Below are 20,260 nucleotides of genomic sequence, written 5' to 3'. Positions count from 1 at the left end.
TTATACCAACTCCCCCACTCGCTGCCATTCCTTTAGCAGTCAGTGCTGCCTTCTTGAGACAGGAGTACTAACAGACTGTTTTACTTGGAGGTTTTATAGTATTTGTCATTTACCTCTAGATATTCAAAGCTGGGGAGCGTGCGCACGGGCACATCTTGCCCTTTGCCACATTGGTGGTTGTGTTTCTTTTCCATTTGCACAAGGTCACATTCAGAGCTCTTCCTCCCTGAGGGGAGGTTGCACATTCGTCACTTAATCTTCCTCTCATTTCCTTCTGTTAGGATCACATAGCCCTTCCTGAGGTATTGCCGTTTTTTCCATTTCTTCTTTGCTCCCTCCTTTCTTTTAATAACTCTGGGAGACAGGGAGGCACCTTGTAAAGTTAATTTCCTCTGAAGCGTTCAAAGCAAAGGCATCTCTCAGCCCAGACACCACCACCCCTCTCCACCCCTCAGCGACGACGCACTCCCCTCCTCAAAGCCTTAGTCACCCTGGGTTGTGCCCGCCGCCCAGGACTGTCCATGCCCTGGCTTCGTCTCAGGGGCACAGTGAATCGCTCTGTCTAATGACTCTTTGGTCTGGGTGTGTGGACCCTAGTTGGGAAGAATCTCCCCATTTATTTGCCCTGTTCCTCCCCTTTTTTACTTCCTCACTGTGCACCCCTGCCCCCCAATCCCCTTCTCTGCTTTCTGCTTTCTCTGGTACTTTCAGGACTCAGGGGCTGGCTGCCTGCCTGTCCCGGGGATGGCATTTCCTCTTCAAAGGTCTGTGGCCTCCGCCACCCAGCTCTACCAGGCACACAAGTCTTTGGAATTGCTGTGGCTTTGCTGCCCGCCTGCCTACTTGGAAGGCCAGGGCCGTTTTTTAAACACCCCTTTGGTTTCTTGGGGTGAAGCTTTCCTCAATCCTGTTTTATTTATGTGAACATGATCTGTGGCTTTTTAATGTTTGCTTTTGAATGTTTGTGTTAATGGACTAAACTGAAAGCGTTTCCTTTTACCGGAGAGAGGGCCGGCACACAGCTGGGGGCCAGGCCGCTCAACTCAGGCGAAACTGTCCCAAGAGGAACAAGTTACCAGCCAAGGAAGTCTGGAGGCTCCAAGATGAATTCACTGAGGCCTTCATGGGCAGCCGCGGTCAGAGCTGGGATCATGGACTAGGCCGCAAGGCTCAAACAATTACTTGGATTAACAGGGCTAAACTGGAGACACCTATATTTTTGCAAATACTTTTTTTTTTTTTAATTGTGCATGTATTTACCAAAACTCTATGTGGTTTTCAGCAGCTTAGGTGTCTGATGTTTTGCCCATATTCCCAACCTTCTGGGTCTCTCCTGGCAATATTAAGAACTCAAGATTGATCCCTGAATCATCTGTCAGTAGGTGACCCTATCATCTGAAAGTGTAGCTCAATCCTAGCTCAGCCCTACTAATATGCTTCCTGTGTATTTCTTTTCTCTTCTCTCTTTCTGGTACCTCAAACAGAAACAGAAACAAAGATGCAAAGGATCCAGCAAATGCACAATTTTTCCACATATCCAGTGCTGGATAACCTAGCACTGAAGTGAGAGAGAGAGGTAGTTGAAGGGCAACTGAGACTGCACTGTGTGGAAGGAATGTGATCCTCAAACCTGCCATGAGGACCAAGGAACAGAGTAGAAGGCAGGGGCTCAGTCAGGGCTGGGTTCTCCTTAAGGGTGGACCCCACCATCCCACCATCACCAATCCATAGCCTGTTTAACCCTAGGTCCAATGGCCCTGGAAATCTGTAAGCCCTTGAACCAAAGGCACAGGACTTACCCAGACAATTTGTGTGAAAATATGGGCATGATGAGGAACACCTCTTTCTCTGAACAAGTTGGAACTGAACAAAACTAGTTGGGAATCTTTCTATAAGCTGAAGCAAATGGTGGATCCACCAGGAATGTTGCCTAAATTATTAATCTCCTCAAATGAAGGAGCTGGCTGTTACAGTCTATAGAATAAACTACAACAGAGAAGAATTGATGTGGGGCTCCACAGGATCCAGAAGTTACAATTCTTGAGCAGAATACTCCGGGGTTTCTTAAACTATGAGTTCAATGTTGGTGACTTTCTCTGTTCAATACATACTTTCTCCTTGGGCAGTGTCCTCTAACTCCTTGGCTTCATGTCCGCTGATAATTCCACATTCTGAATCTCTCTACTGAACTTGAGACCAGACATGTAACTTGACATGAGAATCACACATGTATTCAGTGTGACCCACAGCTAATTTATCCTTTTCTCCTCCTGCCTCTATCCAGCTTCTCCCAGGCTTCCCATTGTCATCACCAGCCATCCAGTTTCTCATAGCAGAAATACCAGAGTTATCTTTGTCTCTTTCCTATAACACTTTAATAACCTAATCCTGTTCATTTTACCTCCTAAATATCTCTTTATTCTGTGCATATCTCTGTATCTCTTTGGCTACCAGATTAGCCCAAGCTACCTTCTTTTTTTTCCAGCTACCTCATTGGCCTCCTGGTCTCTTGGCTTCTGTTCTTTATCCTTGGAGTCCACTCTGTCTACATACCATTTAGGTATATACTTTAGGTATATCCAAAGTATAATCTGATCATGTTTCTTGCCTGCCTAAAACCTTTGAGTAACTTTCTATTACTTTTCAAATGAAGTCCAAAATCCAAATTCCAACCCCGCTTACTCTTTCCAGCCTCATCTGTTACCAGGACAGAGACTGTCTTTCCATTTCATTGCTTTTCCCTCAGCACCTAGAACAATGTCTAGTAGAAGGTTGCTCTCCATATATAGTGGTTGCATGGATGAATAAATGAATAAACAGAATTTCTATGCCCTTAAGGATAACCAAGGAGAAGGGAAAATGAGTGAAGACCAATATTAAAACCTCTCAGGATGGGCAGCCTGGGTGGCTCCGCAGTTTAGCACCGCCGTCATCCCAGGGCGTGATCCTGGAGACCCAGCCTGTGTCTCTGCCTCTCTCTCTGTCTGTCATGAATAAATAAATAAAGTTTTAAAAAAGTATTAAAAAAAGCAAACTCTCAGGATTATTATTCTTATTCGAAGATGTACATATTTTAATCCCAGGGCACAAAAAAAGGTGGAAAGTTCTTGAACAAGTATTGCACAAAATGTTAAAAATAGGATGGTCTCCATTTTTCTACACCTTTCTGGATGTAAGGAGCATGCTATCAGATTATCTGTAGATACTGTGGGGACTGGGCAGGATCTCTTTCCCAATGGATTCAGTCTGTTAGGACTGTAATTAAGAGCCTGCCCTCCCTAAAGGCCTAAGTTAAACCACTAAGATTCTCTCTCTTTAGAATTAGGCCCTTGGGGGTACCTGGGTGGTTCAGTCAGTTAAACATCTGAGTCTTGATTTCTCCTCAGGTCATGATCTCAGGATCATAAGATTGAACCCCTCATTCGGCTCTTTGAGTATGGAGCCCTGCTTGAGATTCTCTCTCTCCCTCTGCCCCGTCCTCTGTGCTCTCTCTCAAGAAAGAAAAAAGAAAGAAAGAAAGAAAGAAAGAAAGAAAGAAAGAAAGAAAGAAAGAAAGAGAAAGAAAGAGGAAGGAAGGAAGGAAGGAAGGAAGGAAGGAAGGAAGGAAGGAAGGAAGGAAGGAAGGAAGGAAGGAAGGAAGGAAGGAAGGAAGGAAGGAAAAGAAAAGGGAAAAGAAAAGACTCTGAGCACAAAGATCGAGAAACTTTCAACATTTGCTGTATGGAAGTGACCTTCCAGCCATACCATGCCTGCTCTGAAATCACCGTGGTGTTCCTGGGGCCCAGTCATCTGTTAATTAGCTTAATAGTGGGCTCCCAACAGTTGACTATATGTGCTGCAGAAACAAGCACTCCCAACAGTTGACTAATAAGTTTCTTTTTCCATAACTTAGAGATGTTTGTTACATATAACTGTTAGTGTGATAAAGATAGTACAAAGGAACATTATCAGAATACAGTTCTGACATCTTTTAATACTTTGGATCAAAGCCATTAAATGAATCCAAGAATAAACATCAGGTACAATTTGACCTTAGGAGCTTAATTATGACTGACTTTCCTAATATGGAAATGTGTAACATGTGCATCTCCATAGGGATCAGTAGCTCAAAATACTACTGTTTTGATTGGTCATCTGTATCAAAAGGAAATGAATCAAAACCACACCTTCAATTATGTCTTTCATTGTAGCCATAATAAAAGGAAGGACTAAAATTGATGATCACCCTTACTATCGGCCAAAGATAAAATAAGTACTATGCTCTTGTCAGTTCTGCCAAAATTTTAAAAACTGGCACTATCCATTGTTGATGAGAATGTGAACAAAGGGGCACTCTTTCATAGTTGGTAGAAGTGCAAATTGGTCAATCTTCCTGGAAGGCAATTTGGCCGTGCCTATCAAAATTTTAACACATGCATACCCTTGATCCAACAGTTCTCCTTAGAAAGAAAAACAACAAAAGGATACAAGTATAAGTTGTACCCTGTTACAAGTTCCTTGTGACATTAATTTGTACTACCAAAATATTAAAAACAACTTAAATGTTCCTTAATAGGCTGAATATATTATTCAGACATATTTTTACTATGATTTCATGATTCGTTCAAGAGCCATTATAAAGATGTGGTTGATATGTATGTAATAGAATCCACAATATTTTAATGAGTGCAAAAAAGAAGTTACAGAGAAATGTGAATTAAAAAATTATTTAAAAAAAACAAAGCTATACATAGACTTTATAAGTATATGTATGTATATGTAAATATGTCTGAATGTGCATTGAAAAGATCCAGAAGTATCCATACTGAACAGTTATTGCTGGTTGCTCTTGATGAATAGAGAAAGCAATGGAATGGGAAGTAAAAAAGGGGAAGTTCGATTTTTTTATTTTATATCTCTCATATTATTTGAATTTTTATTGTGTTTGTATTGCTTTTATAATTTTAAAAAGTTGAATAACCAGCAATTTACAAAAAGAAAAAAATGGATAAAAACTACTAAAATGTAAAGAAATAATGAGAAACCAGGCAAAGTAACCTTTCCAGAGGTTTTGACCCACTTGTCTAGACAAGAGTGTGGTTGATCCTAGTGGTAGAAGCTGAGGGACCAGCTATACCCAGGGCACAGCCAAGTTTCTGTAAGAGAACCACCCAGGCAGGCCAGAGGAGCTCCTCCTGGAAGCCTTACCCTGGGCTGGGTGGAAATCACCCCCTACAGGAATTAGAATTGCGCATTTGACTGTTTTTATTGGCTCTGCCCTTCTTACCTTGAATACCTCCTTCTTTTGTTCATGAACATTTAATTTGTCATCTTGTTTATAGCTGAAGCAAGATTCCTGTCTATCTAATGAACTTAATGATTCTGACGTGAGTGTCTAACAGACAGTAATTAGAACCCCTTTGGCTCATTGGGATGGCATAATACCACCAGGTGCTTGCTTTTCATGCTGCCTTGTTTGGGCAGAAAGTTTATTTATTTGTGTTCTACTTTATTCCAAAACACATTGTAGGTCAAATACAGTTTTTTTAAAAATCTGAAAATGGTGAATGAAAGAAAAAATAAGGGCATAAAAACAAGATTAGCCCAACAGTGAAGTTTGCACACAGACTACATACTTACCCAAAGTTTTATGTACTTAATAAGTTAAGGGTAGGGTACAGAATTGGTTCTGAGTTTCCTAGTGGCCAGTGCAAAGTAGACATGATCGGGGACAGAATTAAAGTGATAGTCATGGTTTTCCTGAGCAATGAAAAAGGACAGATTTCTTAGTGAGGATGGATATACATACACACACACACATACACACACATGGGGACGGATCTGAGAAGGGAAGTATTCTATGGTAGTCTCCTGGGCTTGAGAGCTGGATCCTGCTGGATCCTGACTAATATCAGTAATTGATTGATGGTCCTTTTCCAAAGCTGCAGTAACTTCCTTCTTTCAAATGAACTTTGAGTCACTTTGACCCTTTTGAATTGTTGTCTCTCTTCTCCAGAGGAGTGCTTGTCCCTTCTCTCAAAACCATAAGCCTGAGGAAGAATGCTACTTTGTTCAAATTATTCTTGATTATTTTGGAACTTCCTAAAGCTCCTGTCATGTGGTTCCAAGTTTAACCATAGTCACTTTGGACATGGTTTTGTTTCCACAATGATGTGTGTCAGCAACCACAGAGTAAGCTTCTTGTATTTTTACATCAATATGATACCCTTTGTTTGTTCCTTAGAGGTTTCACTTTCGCTTATGTAATGGGCTATGGCATTTTACAGTCATTACCTCATGCTGGGATCTCCTCTTTCTTTGTACCTCCTGATGCGTCATATTCTTAACTCTACTCCCTTGGATCTCTTAGATACAATGCTCTGAGCTGGTGGGTGGGAGTGGGTGGGAGTCAGATTATATGATGACTTCTCCACCCTTCCTCACACAAGAGCTGCTTGGGTTTGTCACCACGCCGTTTCTGTACTCAGTCTTTTGGCATCTTTCAGAATGCACTGGCTTAAAACTACAGCTATTACCAAAAGCAATGGGTTTAGATGGGGCTGGAAGACTCCAGGCTCTACTTCTGAATTGGGCACTGGGCAGGCAGATTCTCCCAAACTCTGAAGCTACATTGACTATACCCACAGGGTCTGGAACTGGAAGTGGTCAGTCTGTGTTATTGGGGGATCTTGAAGGAAACATACATCTCAAAATATGACCATTCCTTCACTTGGGGCTCATTTTCCTGAGCTCCTCCATATTCTTATACACAGCTGTCTACTTAGATGTGTGATAAGCATCTGAAGTTCAACATGCCCAAAACAGAATTCCTGTTTCATGTTACCACCTCACGCCCAACCAAGCATTACTCTTCTTCTCATCTCCATCTTGGAAAATGGCACCACTCTTCACCTAATTGCTCAGTCCAAAAATAGGGATCATGTTTGATTCCACCATTTCTTTCCATCACCTTTTACATCAAAAAACAGCTAAATCCAAACACTTTTCTCCATACACACAGCCATCACCCTGGTATAAGTTTCTGTCAGCTAATGCCTGGACAACTGAAATCACTAAGCTCCTTGCTTCCATTCTTGCCACTTCTACAATTCATTCCTATATCACACAGTAGCCAAGGTGACAGAGCACACTGCTCCTACACTTAAAACCTTACAATGATTTCCTGCTGGGAATGGGAAAAAAATTACATTGCTTCTGCTCACCTCTCAGATCACTTCTAATATCACTCTCTGTGTCACCCATAGAACTCCAAACACATTGACTTCTTTCTCTTCCTTGAAAATGCCACAGTATTTCTCATTCAGTGCCCTTGCACTTGCTATATACTTTGCTTAGGATGTATTCTTTCACTTGACTTCTTACCATTGAGGTCTCACTTCTTTGATGAAATCCTAGTCCAAATATATCTACTAAACAACCCTTTTACTTCCTTCATAACAGTTTTTTTTTAATATTTTTTTTTATTTATGAGAGAGAGAGAGAGAGAGAGAGAGAGAGGCAGAGACACAGGCAGAGGGAGAAGCAGGCTCCATGCAGGGAGCCTGATGTGGGACTCGATCCCGGGTCTCCAGGATCCCGCCTGGACTGAAGGTGGCGCTAAACCGCTGAGCCACCTGGGCTGCCCCTTCATAACAGTTCTTAAATAAAAAGGTATCTTGAGTATTAGTGTGTTCACTTGTTTATTATTTGTCTTCTTTATGCAGAACACAAGGTCAATAAAGATAAGGATTTTGTCTATTTTGTTCACAACTGTATCACTTGTGAATTTTTTAAATAAATAGGTGTAATGGGCAAGCAAATGTTATAGCATATGTGTCAGTTCAGGGTAACGAACACTAAATGGGAATCTACTATGTACCAGGCACTTTGCCAGATGCCTTATATTCAAGGATTAAACAAGCCATCTTTTTTCCCTTAATTCTGGAAATATTTTAGCCATGTTCTCTATATACTGCCTTTCTCACATCTCAATTTTTTTTCTTCCTGACCTCCTTAACATCTTGTTTCCCATTTCTTTGCCTTGTCCTTTTTTTGGCTGTATCTTGAGTAATGTCCTTAGATTTATCTTCCAGTTCACTAATTCTCTCTTTATCTGTATCTATTCTACTTATACTCATTTACTGTTTCTAATTTTAATAATTATACTTTTTTTTTATTTTCAGAGGTAGTATTTGGGGTTTTCTTTCTCAATTCTACCTGGTCTTTTTAGATTCTGTTTATTTTTTTTCATGTTTTTGTTTCCCCTTTCTATTGCTTTAGACATTTTAAACAATTTATATTTGGTATATGATAACTGTTATATAATGTCTAATTCTCTTCATTGTGGTTTCTACTGACTTTCACTCATGGCAGCTTGTGTATTTCCTAGTGTGACTGTCATTTTAGTTGTGATCTTCTGTTCAGTGGGACTTTATCTGTTTAAGTCCTATGAAGGTTGTGGAACTGTCCCTCCACAGAAAATCTGCTTCTGCCAGGTGCCCTGGTATGTTACCAACCTGGGGCCAATTTTTTTTAAAGATTTTACTTATTTATTCATGTCATTATTCTCATGACAGAGAGGGAGGCAGAGACATAGGTAGAGGGAGAAGCAGACTCCTTGCAGGGAGCCCGATGTGGGACTGGATCTCAGGCCACAGAATCATGCCCTGAGCCAAAGACAGACACTCAACCACTGAGCCACCCAGGAGTCCTGCTGGGGCCAATTTAATATTATAGCTAAAGTTATCCAACCATGTAGATAGTATAAATTCAAATCCTACACTTGTGTGAGGGCAAGATTGTATTTTAACATCTTATGAGTGTGGGCCAAGACAGACAAAATTTCTCATTTTTCTTCATTGCAGATAGGCAGGCTTTTTTCTAGCGTAGTCTCATTTAGTATGTATCCTATTAGGAGTCTCACTTTTATGCAGAATTCTCTAATCCAACTTTCCATCTTTTGAGGGCACTAAGCCTGGTCTTCTGTCTCCCATAATGCCCCTAAAACCAAGCCTCAAAGTCACTGGGATAGACAGACTTTCCAAAGCAGCAGAGCTCCAGTGGCAGCTTACCACTTTGAACCCCAGTCTGTATGCATACACACATGGGTGTGATGAGGATTTCCCTAATTTGTATGAGAGGTTAACTCTGCATTTAAAAGCATATTTGTTATGTTTTATCTAGGACATACAGATATTCTGTCTTACAGCTAGAAACACAATACTCTCCCTTCTATGAACATGTATAGTTCTGGGAGACAGAAACATCCATTCATCTGACCATCAACATTTTTATTGTTTTTTCTGTATCAGACACTAATAACCAGGTACACATAAAAATATGTTGAGAGGCACGCCCACAGTGATATGAGGAGATAGAGGTAAAAGGGACCAATTCTAATGGGGGATCTGGGAAGGCTTTGCAGATAAAAAGGTGTTGGAGCTGGATAATAATAATACCTAACTTTTTTCTCATGCTTACTCTAGACCAAGTACTGTCACAAGTACTTAACATATATGGTCACTTTCATAAGAAAGTATAAAATACATACTATTCTTAGTATCTAAATTCTACAACTGAAGCATTGAGAATTTGAGTTATGTTCCCAGTCATACAGAAAGTAACTGGCAGTGCCTGGATATGAATTCAAGCAGTTTGAGTCCTGATCTAAGGCTTTTAGCCACTATGCTTTATTGTGCTTGACCAGACAGGTACTGGGGGAGGGCATTCCATCCAGGAAGAAAATAATGCCTATATCCTAAACAACTGTGAGGATTATTTGAGATACTGTAAGGAAAACCACATGATAAGTACTCCATAAATACTTACTGTGTTTTCTCTTTAACTTTGTACCATCAGCTTCTCAGAAATTCCATTAAGGATGGGGCCATACTATATACTTGAAGATAGCTTCACTCCCACAGAACCTGGTATTGAGTAGTGGTTACTCCCTTGACTCATCTGTTGGTTGAACTAAATGTTACTTTGATAGAAGCTTTAGTACTTAGAATTGTATTGCAGCACAGTTCTCAAAGCACTTTTACATCTAGCAGCTCAGTTTATCAGCACATCAGTTCTTGGAGGTAGGGCAGATACCTGGCTTTAGTAATGAATGTGAGTTTTACTGAGGTGAGAATAGCTTAGTCGTGGGAGAAGAGTAAGTATGACCTCTGTGCAACTGGATGAGAAAGACCAAATAAGACTGGGGGCCTCAAGAAGGAGGTGGTGGCAGGAGGCTAGGCTTTGATTCCTGAATGGTCTCTAGTTCCAGTCCTGTCATCAGCCATCTGTGAGAGACACCTCTGTGAGTCTTAGCTGCTTCATGAATCAGCCACTGCTAAATGTTTAAGTGGGCTTCCCTTCATGTATGTAATGCCTATCACACTTTATGGTCTGTGCTCCTCTTTAGACTGAGCTCTGTGAGAGGACAAACTCCTTATTCACTGGTTGTAACTCCAACATCTAGAACATATCTGACACAGAAGGTGATCAAATATCTAGTAAACAAATGATGAATGAATGATTTGGATAAAAACGAAAGAAGAGAGAAGAAACAAGGTCAGTGTTGTAGATTCAGATCTAAGGAATGGAGGGAGGAAACAAGCAGGAACAATGAGAAGGTTGAGCCAGAGAGTTGGTCCTGCCAGAGAATGCTCACTCAATGAGCTAAGTGTGGTCATGTCTGATTACGAAGCACTGTAAGAGTCAGGGGGCTGGGGGATCCCTGGGTGGCTCAGCAGTTTAGGGTCTCCCTTTGGCCCAGGGCATGATCCTGGAGACCTGGGATCGAGTCCCACAGGCTCCCTGCATGGAGCCCACTTCTCCCTCGGCCTATGTCTCTACCTCTCTCCCTGTGTCTCTCATGAATAAATAAATAAAATCTTAAAAAAAAAAAAAAAAGTCAGGGAGCTTCCCCAGTGACTTTAATCACAGCCTGTCCTTTCCATTTGTTTAGTCCAACCTATCTTAAAGGTAGTACAAACATAAAATGTAACACTGGCCTTGCCCAAAGGGCCACAAATTCCAGAGAGCTGAGAAAGTTGTGGGGTGGTGGAATGTGTATCAGTGAGATTTTACACCGGTGAGGGATTGCAGAGCACTTTGTGAACATGGCCCAAAACAGCTTTCATCAGCAAAATAAGCCTCCATTCCTTTGGGATCCCCTTCCTCTCTCTCTTCAAAGTGCTAGGTCAAAGTTCCACCTCTGTACTGACTTGAACATCTACATGCATTTCTGGAGGGAGCTTGCCCTTCTTCTTCACCCTAGTGCTTCCCTTTCCTTCTCCCTTGCTCAGGGTCTACTTCAGCAGACCTTCCACAGACCAAAGAAGCCACAGGCGGCCAGGAAGCAGCCCTATTTGTGTGTGTCTGAAGCATTACAGTACAGGGTTAGATTTGGCCCAGGGACCAGCATGATTAGATCAGCAAATCAACCCGAAAGTTATAGAAACAAGATGTGCTTACCCACCATTACAAAGCGATGCTGTGGTTCTTTCCACTTGGTTGAATGACCTACATTAAAACTTTCAGATCCTGGGTGCAGGTAGAGTCTCTAGGATCAACAAGATGGGGATCTAAATTCACATCCCAGGAGAGAACCAGCTACCAGCTGTAGCTCATCTCACGTCTGAAGCGTCTCCTCACCCAACTATGAAAATGACCTAATTGTGTACAGACAACAGCAATTGTACAGGGAAAATAATACAGTAATGCAAATATTCAAACCAAATTGGAAAAGCAAAGCAGGAAGGAGCCAGAAAACATTAGATCATTCAAATTGCAACCTGGCCAAGACAGCATCTGGGCGTGCATCCTCTGTCCAGCTTTTGTTCACATACCATCCCTAATGCTTCTTTGCATTTATAGAATAATGGCTCGGTATTTGCACAAAACCCTTTGTGTGACTGCATTCTAAGGAACAAGGTTCTCACAGTGTCCCTTCAGAAGGGTCAGAGAATTCCCCAGTGGAATGCTTTAATAGGCTTCCAGTTCAGAAAGGGCCTTTCTCTCTCTGAAGGGAGGGGTGGGGGAGTGATGTACCTTTGGCCAGCATATATGTTTTAATTGTGTGACCAGGGCAGGCCATGCTCATTTTCCTTCCTCACTGGGTCATTTCCATCTTAGTTCTAAAAACAAAAAACAATTGATTAAAAAAAGAGCCTTCCTGACCGAAACCTTGGATCCCCTCTTTGGATTTGGACAAGAAGCAGGGATGTTCCCACTCCTCCGCCTCCCCCACCCACCCATCCCCCACATCCAAAAACGGGTTCAAGTTCGCCTGAGGAAATAATATGATCTCTCCTGGTGCACCCTTATTTGCATGTCTCTGCTGAGTGTCCCCACCCTCTTCTATGCGGAAGTTGCTCCTGGACAGGCTCTGGAATTCTCAGCCCTGAGCAGAACCCGCTCTGCCACTGCATGATCTTGGACAGGACTGACCACCTATGAAAGCTTTGGATCTTTCATGGGTTAAAGCAGAATGATAACACTGGTTCTGAGTGTGGGAGGATGAACTATCATAAAGAGCCCTCTCAGAGCACCTGGCACCTACTAAGTATTCCAGAAGCGGCAGGCTTTCCTGTGTTCACCACTTGGCTGTCCCTCAGCCCCCTACCCACCACCTCAGTAGGTCACTGGGTCCCTCAGCACAAGTCCAGTGAGGAAGCTGCCAAAGAACATATTCTTCAGGTTTTAGCACCTGATCATAACAAGTTTCTCCGATCCACAAACGTGCAACCCTGAGAATGGCATTTACCTGATGAATTCCTAACCCCTTCAGCTAGTGAGCGCTGCACCTTCCTGTACAAACAGGAGCAAATCACTGCATAACCCCAACTGACTAGTTGTTTCAGATGTCTTGGTTTCTGAGACGTCTGCATTGGTCAGGACATAGGAAGCCCTAAGAAGCGTAGGCTCCGGGGAGGAGAGAGAAGCAGAGGGGAAAGCAGGGGCCGCAGACAGAAAAGTCACCTTTACCTGCATCAGTGCAGCTGGAGCCTCCAAACCCAGGGCCCGTGGAGGCGCAGCTGGAAGGGAGTCACACATAGCAGGTGGCACACATAGCTTCCCCAGCACCCTAGCAGCCAGGGGCCACGTGAAGTAGAGTAAAAGTCCCTTCACTCTTCCTTTCCAGCCGCGTCACCTTGGGCCAGTGGCTGTCCCCTGGGAGGGTGGAAGCCTTCATTTGTAAAGCGTGGGAGGCCCGTGCCCTCTGCTCCTCTCTGTCACCCGATTGGAACCCTGTATGCTCACACATGTTGCAACCCAGCTTCTGTTCTAAAACTATAACAAAGGGGGGAAAAAAGAAGAAAAGATTTTTTTTTTTTTTGCAAAGATTCATTTATTCATTCATGAGAGACAGAGCCACGGGGAGAGGGTTAGCCCGATGCGGGACTCGATCCTGAATCCCAGGGATCATGACCTGAGCCAAAGGCAACCGCCCAACCGCTGAGCCACCCGGGCATCCCAGAAGAGAAGGTTTAAAAGAACCAAGTGTATGTTTGTGTTTGTTACCATGGGATTCTGTTCAACTGTATACAGATGTCGTTTTTTTTATTTTTAGGTTTTGGGGGTTTGAGGGTTTTCTTTTCCTTTCTTTTTTACTTTTTCCTTTTCTCCTCTTATCTTTTCTCTTCTTTTCTTTCTTTTAGACCTTTCAAGCTGTGTACTGCAGTGGACAGAGATTACACCGTGTTTGTGTTGCAGTGTTGCTATGGAACTGCATATGGTTTTATTTGGTGGAAATTTGCAGAGAAATTGAAGGAAGTCATATGTATGCATGGCAAACAAACATGAAGTTCCAGAAAACAGGCCTCCAAACAAATATTGGAATTAAGGGGGGCTCTTGACAATAACTTAAAATCTAGAATACTGGTGCATGAGTGCAGGTCCACCTGCTTGGGTCCTAACCCAGGAGGCAAGGGAGTTAGAGTCAGACAGTGGAGTTTATTTCCATCTGCCACTAACTAGCCAGGTGTCTTTGGCCAAGTTACTGGGTTGTAGCTGCCCCTATCTCTGAAACAGAGCAATGACCCTTACTGTGCATTGCTCTTGTTGAGAAAAAACAAGGTAACAGGTCATGAGTACCACACATAGAAAGTACTCATCAAATGGTAGCCATCATTCTAGAGTGGTGACAGCACCTCATTTATGCTCCAAGGAAATAGGCTCATTCATCAAATGATCTTTTGGGCTTTGATGTTTGGAGCACTTTTGGGGAGCCAGGGGTGCTCACTGCTGGCCATACTTATATGCAGTCATTGTCAGACTGGACAATTGCTGAAGTGTATACTTCAGCTGTCAAAGTCACCCCCCGCCCCCCAAGCAGTAAAGATGCTGAGTGTCAGCAAGTTGGTGACACTGTCAGGTGGAACAGTGCTTCCCTCAGCGTTTGGCTCTGATCTCCCCACTCCATCTCACTAGCAGTGGTCAGCATAGGCCTCAGTACCTCCAAGAAAACAGAAGACCCATCTCCAAAGTTTTCACACCTGCTACCTACTCTGAATGAACACTTTTGGAGGGCTGGATAATTATTATAATTGTAATGTTTTAAAATCTTTATTTAAATCTTCAAGTTAAATTCATGTAGATCGAAATCTTCCCGGAAAATACCCTGTAGACACTATTTGTATAGCTTGCGTTTTCAAAGGTTCACAGACCTGTTGAAAGGCTGGCTGCCCCACCCTACCCCAACCCCTTTCCCCAATACACACATTAGAGGTTGGCAGCACACCCAGAAAGCTTGTGCTAACCTTTATCAAGTCACTGGATCTAACTGGGCCTCTGTTTTCTGATCTGGAAAATGAAGATACTGGATTAGGTGATTTCTGAAGCCCTTCTAGACCTAAATGGCTATGACAGTATGCCATTCATCTATCTTGAATAGAATACAAGAGGTCTCTTTCAGCATTCTAGACTGTTGATGTCCTAACCTACATTAGGAAACAATGAGAAAAAAGTCTGTATCCTCCCTGAACCTGAGTGTTCTAGTTTCTCTTACCTCCTTGAAGGGCCTTCAAAAAGAAGCATCTAAAATATACTGACTCACCCATGCTTTTCATAGGCATGCTTTTCATGGGCACGGGGCCTTGCCCCAAGCCGGGGACTCCACAATTGAGCAAACTATTCCTCATGCTGCCAGGACATGCATAGCACTGATTGAATCAACTTTTGTCTTTGCATCTGCTTTCTCAATACCTTCATTAGGACTGAAGTCACTTTTTAAAAACTAATAAATAGTAGAAAAGGGGAGGGGGAACTAACCAATTTTGTTTATTTTTTTTCCAATTTTGTTTTTAAACTACCTGCCATATAACTTTGTCGTCATTCTGGCTATAACCCAATAGAAGTTTTTTTTTCTGACAAAATTAAGGGACATATGTTCACTCATTCAGTCTACATAATAGAATGATCAAGGTGTGTGTTTAGACAGGAAATGTGTAGATCTCTTTTTATATATGTATATTGTTATAATTGTAAACTTGAAAAAAATGTCTGCCACAAAAGGCTACCAGTACCAGCCACTTCATTAGTGCTATAAATATTGCCACTCTCATTAAAGACATTAGCGTGTTTAGCTGGCTAATGACATTAACTGTGTGTCTCATGATAGGATTACTAATGATTCTCAAAACTCATAATTTTCCCCTTCTTTCTGCCCCACAACTATTGTGGTCTTGGGTCACACATTGGCTAAAGCAGGGGAATGGAAGTCAGTTCACTGGCTTCACTCCCAACTGTTTGTCACACACCAACTGTGTGACTTTGGACGAGCCTTTTACCCTTTCTAGACCTGGGTTTCCTCACCTGAAAAGGAAAGTCCTTGGTCTTAGGCTCTCTCTAAGGTACCTTCTGGCGCTGACAGTCAAAGATCCTGCGGTCCCCAAGCCTGGAGAGGCTGGCTCTCTGCTGCCAGCTACTGTTGACTCTTGGAACTTCTAATCCCAGGAGGCTGATTCCAGACGACCAGCTCCAAAAATCCTTGGCCCTTGTGCTCTATACTGTTCTTCCTAGAATCAAGAGTGCAGCTTTTGCTCAGACTTGGATTCAAAACCCCAGAGTCAATAAGAACCTCCTGCCATTTAAAGGTGACTTCAAAAACCATAGTCCTTCCTGGGTAGATAGATCATATTTCCTGTGTGTTTGCTCTGTCACCTGATGTTTGCTTATCTTCTATTCAATCATTCGGGGTGAACATTCCATTTTTTGCCCTCTTCAGATTCCAGCCAGTTGAGCTTGTGGGTCTGTATGAAAACTTTCCCTGTGGGCATTTCTCATCTCTATTCTCTTATTTAAGAGAAGTTTCCAGGAAGGAATGTTGAATACAACCAAACAGGGTGGTAGGTAGTTATCCAGGAGTGGCCACCACAGGCTCCTGGGCCAGAGAAACAGCAGGCCCTGGTTATATAGACTAAAAGTTGGCTCTGGCCTTGGCAGCCCCTCCTCTGTCCTTAACTAGCCTTAGGGGTATGTGGTCTTCCCCTGCACCTTTTCCTTTTGCCTACATTGGGTATATAAGACCTTTCAGTAAGTACCAGACTGAGAAGTCACTATAAAGTAACATGCCTTATCCAGTACTCTTGTTACTCATCAGAGAAAATCTTTATAAAGCATTTAAATGGAATATTCTTTCTGGACTTGGGATAAGGTTTGTTTTCAATTTCTCCTGTAAGCTCTTTTCTCTTCTGTTCCTTGTTTATCCTTTTTTTTTTTTTTTTTTTTTTCTTTTCTCTCCTTCCACATCCTAAGTGAAAGCCAGGGGATGATTTCTGGATTATCTTGAGTTTTCAGTAAATTTTTGCTGTTAAATTACCCAAATGAGATCAGAATGCCCTGGAGCCACTATGCTTATTTGTTACAGGTTGTCACATAATAGAGAAGAGCTCTTCTGGGGGCCCCATGCTGTGAAGCCTTCCAGGAGAGGGCCTTTGTGGGGAGAAGGATTGCAAAGGGCCAAAGCTAGGAGCATGCTATTATTCTGGTAAAGCAGAGTCTGCCATAGGGCACATCCTCTGCCTCCCGCTCTTCTGCTGGACCCAGTGCAGGCAACATGTGGTGCTTGGGAAAGGCCTTTCTGGAAAGGCGAACCACAAGAATGTAGTCCTGCGTGTCCTGAGCCACTCAGGGCAGTGATGATTGGCCCCACACGAAGGTGCCGATCGGTTCTGCCGCTTTACAGCTCATATCTGGAAATAGATCCTCATGCCCTTGCCAGAGTAGGAATGGGATTGAGATTGGGGACTGATTTGACAGTTAGGGACTTCAAATTCATAAGTGGGCAACCCGAGCTGGACAGTGTGTCCGACTTTGCCTTGTTGGTACATTGTTCCTGCCCTCTGTGTGGCAGTTCCTTTCCCAAACTGGTATTTCGTCCAGAGTCCCAGGGCATACGAGAGCAAACAAACAGATGGAATACATTAACTACATCTCTTTTCTTAGGCCCTTTGCTGCTATTAGTTAAAGCTGCTTAGCTCTTTACTTGGAAGTAGTTTTGACCCCACTTTAAAAGTAACATTTGCAAAGGGAATGCAAACCAGTGCTTTGTCATGATTCCTCATGTTCAGGGAATTCCAGATTTGAGTTCTTGGCTGAATGAAGGAGGCCTTAAAAAAAAAGCATGTCTTACCAAGCTGTAGGCTGTGGCTGCAGAAATGCTGATGGGAGGGTGGGGCTGCGTGCCTCTGCCCCCCTCTCCTCCTTAAGGTGCCACTTCCTACAGAGACCTCAGCACAGGGATTCTTCACTTCTTCAGCTGGAGGTGAATTGTGGCTAGCTGTGGGCTCTTTCAGGCATTCACAAAGGCACTGAGAGGAATGCAGGGGTCGCCAGGGCAAGGTGGGGAGACTGTGCACACCATGCTCAAGACCTCCAGCCCCCGAGGGCAGGGACGGTCTCAGGGGCAGCAGGGGCAGCAGCAGTGGCAAGGAGATTGTTAGGTGTCCACTGAAATTCTATGACATGGATGACTCTCACCAGCATAATGGCGAATGAAAGGACCAGACTCAAGAATATGTGCGGTATGACACTTTTCCTAAAACCCACATAAACAGACAAACCTCATCTAGTGTGGTCGAAGTCAGAAGAGTGGTTACCCTGGGTGAGGGGATGGGTAGCGTCTGGGAAGTTGCCAGAGAGGGATTCCCCGGGGATAGGGGATGTTCCATTTCTTGATCAGGGTGATGGTTATACAGGTGTGTTCAGTTTATGACTATTTATCCAGCTGTAAATATAGTGTATCCACTTTGCTTTAGATACCTGGTATTTCAATAAAAATAATTAACTGAGAGGCAGGTCTATGTACCTGCCTTAGGTCTTAGAGATGTGGATCTCTAAGGTATATAGTCAAGTAGGAAATACACATAACAGAGCAATATGTAGAATATGCTATTAATTGTGTAAAAAATATTTGTGTAGGTATGTAATTTGTGTAGGAAGGATGCTGGGAAGAGTGGTTGCCCCATGGTGCCTGGAGGCAGAGGTAGGAGAACTTGCTTTTTCCTCCATGTCTTTTTGTGCCTTTTCAATTTTGTATCATGCATGTGAATGGAACATTAAAATTATTAATAAAGTTATTCATTAAAATATTAATTAAAGAAGACATTATAAAAAATAAAATAAAAAAGACATTATGCCGAGTCAAGCCATAGAAGGACACAGAAGGATGAATACTGTATGATTTCATTTACATGAGGAACTTAAGAGTAGTCAAATTCCTAGAGACAGAAAATAGAATGGTGGGTGCCAGAGGCTGAAAGGAGGAGGGATAGGGAGTTTTTGTTTAATGGGTGCAGAGTTTTGGTTTGGGAAGATAAAAAAAGTTCTGGAGTTGGAAAGTGGTAGTGGTTGCACAAGAATATGAATATACTTAATGCCTCCAAACCGTACGCTTAAAAATGGTTAAAATGGTAAATCTCATGTTGTGTATATTAAAAATTAAAAATCTATTGATTAAAGCTAAATAGTCCTTTTAAAATGAAGGTAAATTTATATATGCTGACTCTGTCATTTGCAAGCTGGGTGACCTTAAGAAATTACTTAGCCTCCCTGTGGCCCCATCTCTTAGTTTCCTATTCTAAGACAGTATTAGTACCTGTCTTATGGGGTGGTTGTAAGAACCAAATGAAAGAATATATGTAAAACGCTTAGAATAGTCCTTGTAACTTAAGTGCTTAAGAAATGTTAGTTATTTTTATTTTCATTTTTGGCAGAAATTGTTGTCTTACCGTTTGTATGTGTGCATGCATTCGCGTACATAAGGTGCTCATGTGTGCATCCATCATATATTTATTAAATACCTTCTGTACACAAGACATTGTGCTAGAGATTGGGTAGACAGTGGTGAGCACGGACTGTTGGGGTAGAGAATGGTGTTCATGATAGGATCCCTGTTCAAATAGAGAAGTCACAGAAAATCCCTCTGGGTAGGTGACAGTTCTGAATTAGTGTTAGCAGAATACTGAAGGACCCAGCCTCACAAAGACTAAAAGAGCTTTCCTGACAGAGGAAGTAGAATATTATGGGATCTCAAGTTTGAAGGCCTCTTATGGGTGAATAAGGAGGTGAGTAGTGTCAGAAGAGATTGGAATGTACATAGTAAGTTCTAGGAAAATGGAGAAGAAATCGTTAAGAGTGGTTTTTGCTGGGCAATAGGATGCAGGAAGGTGTGGGGAGGAGGGTGTGGAGAGGAGAAAAGGAATTTTACTTTTCATCTCATTTCCTTCTACGCTGAATTATTTGCCATAAGCATGTATTTTATTACCTTTTTCAAAGCTAATTAATAAAAAATTAAGAAATTTTAATGATTAATAGTAAGGAATCTAATAACCTTTTCTTCTTTCAAGAATCACCTCATCTCAACTCTAGTTTCTTTTCATGAAACGAGAGTAATGTAATTTATATCTGCTCATTGGTCTGAAAATAGGGCAGACGTGGCCATCTCTTCCTATCTATTCAGCCATCTTTTTCTGTTTTTCAGTGCCTTTCAGTGAAACCCTTGAATCCTCTCTTCCATTGGGAGTATTTTTGCTTTTTGTAAAAAAAAAAAAAAAAAAAAAAAAAAAAAAAATTTAAAGGCTTTCTAATTCATGTAGGATTCTTACCTTGTGGTCACTGCAGTGACAGCAGCACATGGAGGCAGATGCCTGCCCTTTCCAACTGAGTGGAAGAGGAGAGGCCATGGGGACTGAGGAGCTGAAGTAGAAGGGAGAAATCGAGCACTGTCGGCCAGACATTCCCAAGGCCCACGGGGCTGAGTGCTTTCCTTCTCTGTGGCTGACTCGGGTGC

General features: G+C 42.3%; 1 protein-coding gene across 9 annotated transcripts in view; it reads left to right on the top strand.

The window, feature by feature from the left end:
- Nucleotides 1-15,537, top strand: part of ZNHIT6 (zinc finger HIT-type containing 6) — an 85,429-nt gene extending 69,892 nt beyond the window's left edge. For 6 of the 9 annotated variants that reach the window (XR_012034942.1, XR_012034937.1, XR_012034938.1 and 3 more), the window contains 2 exons: nucleotides 10,388-10,536; nucleotides 13,629-15,537. The gene's annotated coding sequence lies outside the window, so the exon portion shown is untranslated. The remainder of the gene's footprint in view (nucleotides 1-10,387; nucleotides 10,537-13,628) is intronic. The other 3 variants (XR_012034943.1, XR_012034944.1, XM_072834332.1) reach the window with 1 other exon arrangement.
- Nucleotides 15,538-20,260: the final 4,723 nt, after the last annotated feature.

Source organism: Canis lupus, chromosome 8 (assembly GCF_048164855.1).
Source record: "Canis lupus baileyi chromosome 8, mCanLup2.hap1, whole genome shotgun sequence".
Lineage (NCBI taxonomy): Eukaryota > Metazoa > Chordata > Mammalia > Carnivora > Canidae > Canis > Canis lupus.
Note: the sequence above shows the minus strand (reverse complement) of the source record. Positions and strands in the feature narration are given on the sequence as shown.